Below are 7,133 nucleotides of genomic sequence, written 5' to 3' on the forward strand. Positions count from 1 at the left end.
GAAGCATCTAGGAGTAAATCAAAAAATAATCAAATATTTTTTCTCCATTAAAATGACTATTATAGAGGGGCGCCTGGGTGGCGCAGTCGGTTAAGCGTCCGACTTCAGCCAGGTCACGATCTCGCGGTCCGGGAGTTCGAGCCCCGCGTCGGGCTCTGGGCTGATGATGGCTCGGAGCCTGGAGCCTGTTTCCGATTCTGTGTCTCCCTCTCTCTCTGCCCCTCCCCCGTTCATGCTCTGTCTCTCTCTGTCCCAAAAATAAATAAACGTTGAAAAAAAAATTAAAAAAAAATGACTATTATAGAGAAGTTACGAAGCCAGAAAAATCAGAAAAGAGAAAAGAATAATCCATAGGTGTGTCCCAAATATGTGTTACATATGTTAATAACGTGTTAACATTCTGGTCTGTTTCTTTGTGGCATTTCTTCCATGCCGTATTTCTTTTGAAGACAGTTGAGATTAAATAATAGTAATTTTGTATCTCGGTTTTTTATTATCCTTATACCATGAGAACATTCCATGTTATTACACACCTTTTGTTAATCCCGAAGTTGCTAATATATATTTTAAGCATTGAGGGCAAGCATGTGCTAGATAGAATGCTGGACACTTAGCATTCACAGTCGCATTTAATCCCCACATAAATCCTGTTTAGTGGGTACTATTACTGTGTTCCTATTACAAAAGCCGACACTGAAGCTTAGAGAGGTTAGTTCATTTGTTCACGGGCACACGGTTGGACCCGAAAGAGCTGGGATATAAACCCTGGCTTGCCAGGCTGCTGAACACATATTGTTGTCTTTTTTTTTAAAGGATGCCATTATGTCATAGTTTAATCGGCAGCGTTTTTTCTTACTTAATGAAACATAAAATAATGGAGCACTTTGCAATCAATTAGCATAGATGAAATTTAGTTGTATTATGCCAGGATTACTCACTATACCTCTATAAATCTCTACACCCTCACCCAAACAATTTTGAGAAAATATTTTATTATATATTTTTATTCAAGTGTGACCTGCCGTTGTCAGCCATGATCATTCTGAACTCCCGAAGGGTTAGTAGAGGTGTGGAATTTGTTCAATGAAACGCCACTTGCAAAGCAGATGAGACAAATCTCTAGGATACCAGCAAAACAACTCACTGGGGGAAAACGGAGCTGGATTGTGAACTCGTTTTCCTAGCCGAGGTGCATCAATGTCCTCTGTAGTGCTCTGTCTTCCTCTTCTCCTTCAACATAATTGCCACGACTTTATACGATTCTATCAGGTGGGCGAAATGATTGACTCGATTGTCCCCGGATTGTCCCCTGAGCATGCCTGTTATTTTAGTGTTTCAGCGATGACAGGGGAGGGATTTGAGGGAAGGGGGAAGAAAGGGCAGAAGGGAAGTGTTCCCTTCTTCCCCCAGTACTTTGTTCTTCTACAAGGTCATCTTAAAATCTAGAAACGTAGGCAGATATACGTAACAGATGGCTTCTTGGTATTATATACAATAAATATGTTCCTCTTTCTGTCCCTCAGTTATCAATGCATAGTGCAAAGCGCTGATGAAAATGGCGGTGAAGGCAGAGCCCTTAATGCATGTCCACCAATGCCTACATACGCATCTGTGATGTGATGCCTCATGGAGTGTGTGCTCAGATTTCCAGAATAAACTGTGCCATTAATGTTTTATTTTCATTTCCACTTTTATGGGCAACCATTCTACTCCATTCAATGTGTTTGTTGCTGTGGTACACATTTAGGTCTTTTTTGGTTTTATTTATTCATTTATTTATATTTTTAATATTTATTTATTTTCGAGAGAGACAGAGACAGACTGAGAACAGAGGGGGGCAGAGAGAGAGAGAGAGAGAGAGAGGGAGACATAGAATGTGAAGCAAGCTCCAGGCTCTGAGCTGTCAGCACAGAGCTGAATGCAGGGCTCGAACCCACGAACCGCGAGATCATAACCTGAGCCGAAGTCTTCCGCTTAACCAACTGAGCCACCCAGGCACCTCTAAGTCTTTTCTAAATATACATTCCTCAACTATATGCTTTTGTGGGTATGTTTTTGATGTTATATAAATTATATATCTCATTCTATTTTTTGCTTTTTTTCCCTTGTAATCCTGGGTAAAACATTTTTAAAAAGCCTCTCCATGGTACCGTATTTCCACGTAATCCATTGCTTCTCATTGCTACACAATGCCCCAGGGGCAGTCGACTGACCTCTCTCCTCTTCTACTCATGGATGTGTTGGTTGTCTCCAAGGCTTTACCACCACTGCAATCACACTGCAGTGAACATTATCATACCTGGGCTCTTACGGGCCTGGGTAAAGAATTCGTCTGAGATATATACCTAGGAATGGAATTGCTGGAGAAATGGCACAGTGCACAAAGAATTCTTGTGGCTCCTGGGCCTCACCAAGACCGCCGTTGTCCAGTCTTGCCATTATGTCCCGATTCTTTGGGAATAAGTATTTGAAGTAAAGTGATATCTTGCCTTGAATTGCTTTCTCTGGTCACTAATAATTTTGAGTCTTTCAAATACTAAGGAACCTTTTATGTTTCCTCTCCTGTGAATTGCCTTTTAATACCCTTGGCCTATTATTATTTTTTTTTTATTAGGGCTCTTGTCTTTTATTGAATTTCCTTGAAAATTTTAGATATTGGTTTCCGAGACTCTAAGTTCTATCGCTTACTATTATGTTTGTTCATGGCGTCCTTCTATGAACAATAATTCCGAATTTTGTTATAGTCAATCCATCTTTTTTTTCCCCCCCATAGCGTCTGTACTCTGGAAGTTTTATTGCCTGCCATCCTTCCATCATTCTCTAACTTTTAGGTTACAAAGACATTCTGCATATTTTCCTATTTCTTGTATAGTTTTACTGGTCCCATTTGGTTTTTCAGTCCATGTGGAATCTACCCTTGTTTGCGGAGTTAGAGAGGTATCTAGCTTCACTTGTCTTCCCACAATAATCTGTTTTGTAGTTTCTCAATGCCACTTATTAAACAAGTGTCTGTGTCTATGAATCTGTCGATAAGTCTGTCCCCTATTATTTGTCTTTATCAGACATTAACTTCTCTTCCATTGCCTGATCTGCCTGTTTCTAAACCAATACCACACATTTTTATTATTGGTCTTCCGATATGTCTTAAAATCAATGATGGTTTGGTAAGTCGTGAGCCAACGTAAATGTTAGAACATCAAGTTCCTGAAAAACAATCCAACTGGCGTTTTAATTGGGATCGCATTAATTTTACAGGTCCTTACCTGAAGCCCAGGAGTGTTTTTGGCTGTTGGTGACCTTGTGACCGTTGGTAATGGGCCGGAGGCCGTGCTCGACATTAGGGGAAGGGAGCACATCTGGTGAAGCCTGCCCTTCAAGCCGCTCCTCAGGCTCCTGGAAATCCTCACCAATAGGGATGACTCATGGTTTCGTCAAAAGCTGCTGATCTCATTAGTTTCAGAAGAGATTGCATGGCTGGGCAGGGCGTCTCAGTAGATGCAGTGCTGACCGGGTGCCCCTGCAGTAACACCTCACCCTTCTTCTCCTAAGGTGGTGAAATAGCCAGAAACTGGTTCCCATCCAAACCCTGGAAACCACCGTGGGTGAGGTCATTCCACACATGCCAAGACATTTGTCAGATTACCATCTGCAAAGTCCAGAAAAATCACTTTTCCATCGAACGTCCTTGTTGATTGATGGAGAAAACATTTCTCCAGTTGTTACTGTCATTGTTATTACTAAAGCACTGTGTGCTGTATCACACATGCACGCACAGACACACACGTCCAACACACTCAGAGAAAAAGCCTAATTATTTCATATTCAGGAAAAGACCGCCCTTCTGAACAACAACAAAAGGAGAAAAGAAAAAGAAATTCTAGAACACCACCACCAAGATAAATCCATACACCCAGAGATAATCACTGTTAAAAATCATGATCTTAAGGGCGCCGATGGCTCATTTAGTTAAGCGTCTAACCCTTGGTTTCAGCTCAGGTCATGTGAGATCGAGCTCTGGGTCAGGCTCTGAGTGGACAGTGGGGAGCCTGCTGGGACTCTCCTTCTCTCCCTGTCTCTCTTCCCCCCACCCCATAAATGAATAAACTTTTTAAAAATCTTGATTTTACTTTTCCTTCTGACTTTTAAAAATAATTGTGGATATTTCAAGCATATAGAAATGTGTAGAGTGTTGTGGGGTTTTTTTTTGTTTTTTGGGGGGGGGAAATAAAAAATTACAACAACAAATAACAGTTGGAGACCCCTGTGTGCCCTACCCCTAGTCCTATTTTCTTTCTTGGTTCCAGAGAGATAAGTACTTTCCGGAATTCCCATGCTCAATTTTATACTCTTGCTCTCTGTGTATCTATTCCTAAGCTGGAAGTAGCAGTTTTGCACATTTAAAAACTTTGTGCACATGGCCTTACTCTGTCTGGATCATTTTGTAACTTACATTTTGCCCATATGGGTCAATGTCGCTCACTCATCTTCATTTTAAGTGCTGACTAGGGTTCCATTATGTACATAGATCACCATTTACCCATTATGCTTCTATTGCTATTTAAATATTTCCCAAACTGTTGCTCCCACGAAAAAGTTGCAATCACCAGTCTTGCACATACCTCCTCAAGCACATGTTAGAATTTCTCCCGCATGCTATACTAGGAGTATGGGTGTCTTCTGTGTTCCTAGATTCATGCCGAAATGTTTATCCAAAGCAGTGATATCAGGTGAGCTTCCTACCAGATGGCGTGAGTGTTACCGCTATGTCCTCACAAATACTTGGCATTGCCATAATTCTGAATTTTTGTAAGTGTAATGGATGGGAGATCATATCTCATTATTATTATAATTTGCATTCCACAAAAGTTAATGAGGTTGAGCACACTTTTGTGTATTTATTATCTTCCCAGTTGTTCTTTCTTGGAAAAAAATGCCTGTTAATATTCTTGACCTATTTCATTGAATTGATTATTTTTCTTATTGCTTTGTATGAATTTTTAATATACTCTGGATATGGACTGTTTTTGGCTACATACATTGCATGTTTTTACACTTAGCATATGGCTTGCCTTTTTAAAAAATAAAGACCAAAGTTTTTTAGAGCAGCTTTAGGTCCACAGCAAACTTGAGAGGAAAGACAGAGATTTCTTATCTACTTCCTGCCCACCCCCCATGCACAGCCTTCTCTACTACCAATATCACCCACCAGAGCGGTACATTTGTTCCAACTGAGGAACCTACATTGACACATTGTCACCACCCGAAGCCTATAGTTTACTTTAAGGTTTATTCTTGGTATCATGATTATTAGATCACATGCTAGGAGTATGTTGAGTTTGGTAAGAAAACACCAAACTCTTCTCCAAAGTGGCTATACAATTTTGGATTCCCACTGGCAATGAATGAGAGTTCCTGTTCCTCCACATCTTCACCAGCATTTGGTGTTGTCAGTGTTCTGAACTTTGGCCATTCTAATAGGTGCATAGTAGTATCTTGTTTTAATTTGTATTTCCCTGATGACATATGATATGGAGCATCTTATCACATGTTTATTTGCCATATCTTCCTTGGTGTATTTGTTAAGGTTTTTGTACCATTTTAAATCAGGTTATTTGTTCTCTTATTTTTGAGTTGTAAGAGTTGTTTGTATATTTTAGATAACAGTTCTTTATCAGATGTGTCGTTTGCAAATATTTTCTCCCACTCCATGGCTTGTCTTCTCATTCTGTTGACATTGTCTTTTGCAGAGCTGAAGTTTTTAATTTTAACACAGTTCAGTTTATGAATTATTTCTTCCTTGGATTCCATCTTTGATGCTCTAAAAAGTAATTGTCATATTCAAGGTCATCTAGGTTTTCTTGTATGCTATTTTGTAAGAGGTTAATAGTTTTGCATTGTATGTTGAAGCCTGTGATTAATTTTGAGTTGACTTTTTTAAGAAGTATTTATCTCTGTTAAGTTTGAATTTCAGGTAAACAATGAGCAATAGTTTGAGGGTAAGTATGTCACAAATATTGTCTGGGACATATTTATACTAAACATGGTTTCTTATTTATCTGAAATTCAAATTTAATTGCATACCCTGCACTTTATCTGGCAAGCCTAGTCTTGAAGCAAAGGAAAAAAGATCCTGGTGAAGTACACACTGGCTCTGAAAGCTTCCAATTGACCATAACACTTATTATTCCCAATTATATTTCAAAGACTGAAGAAGTCAAATAGCCAAGCCTAATGTCAACAACTCAGAGAAGTATTGTTATTCCAAAAGGGAGTCAACTTCACAAGAAGCAAAAAATATGTTGAATAGGATTTGAACATGTCACACATATGTAACCATAGGTTTTTTTCTAATAAATTCTAAAGTTAGTCAACACACTGTATGTCTACCCTTTCATACATGAGATTCAGAATTTAGCACATATTAAACTTATTTATTGCAAATTCCTTATCTTGTTTGTGTTCACTGAGTTTTACTTTGACCTGCTAAAATACACAAAATGTAATTCTATTGATTTGTTTATTCATTTATTTATTTATTTAGAGAGCAAGCAGGGGAGAGAGACAGATGGAGAGAGAGAGACAGAGAGAGAAAGACAGAGACAGAGAGAGAATCCCAAACAGGCTCCACATTCTGTGCAGAACTGAAAGCAGGGCTCAAACCCATGACCCTGGGCTGAATTCAAGAGTTGGACACTCAATTGACTGCACCACCTAGGTTTCCTGCAAAACACAATTTTAAAATAACAGCTAGTTAGTTAAATTTATTGGCATATCTTACAGTCTTGTGTTCATCATCACTCTCGTATCTTCTTTATGGATTTGCTTACCTTCTTACTGAAACATATCCTTTAATAGTTCTTAGAGTCTGTGATGTAATTTCTCTTGGTACTTTAATGTCTAAAACATGTGGTAAAATTTCATAACACTAGAGGTAACTAAAAATATTAAAAGCTACTGAAAAGAACAGTCTTAATTTTGCCCCCACCCCTATGTAATTGCTTAACTGGTTATAAAACTTATTTTTCCTCATTAGGTTGAAATGATTATTATAATGCCTTTGGAATCAATATTTCTAGTGACTTGCTCATTTGTGGAACTGCATCAGAATGACTCGAGTCAAAATTCTATTCTGA

The sequence above is a fragment of the Felis catus genome, chromosome D1 (genome assembly GCF_018350175.1).
Source record: "Felis catus isolate Fca126 chromosome D1, F.catus_Fca126_mat1.0, whole genome shotgun sequence".
NCBI lineage: Eukaryota > Metazoa > Chordata > Mammalia > Carnivora > Felidae > Felis > Felis catus.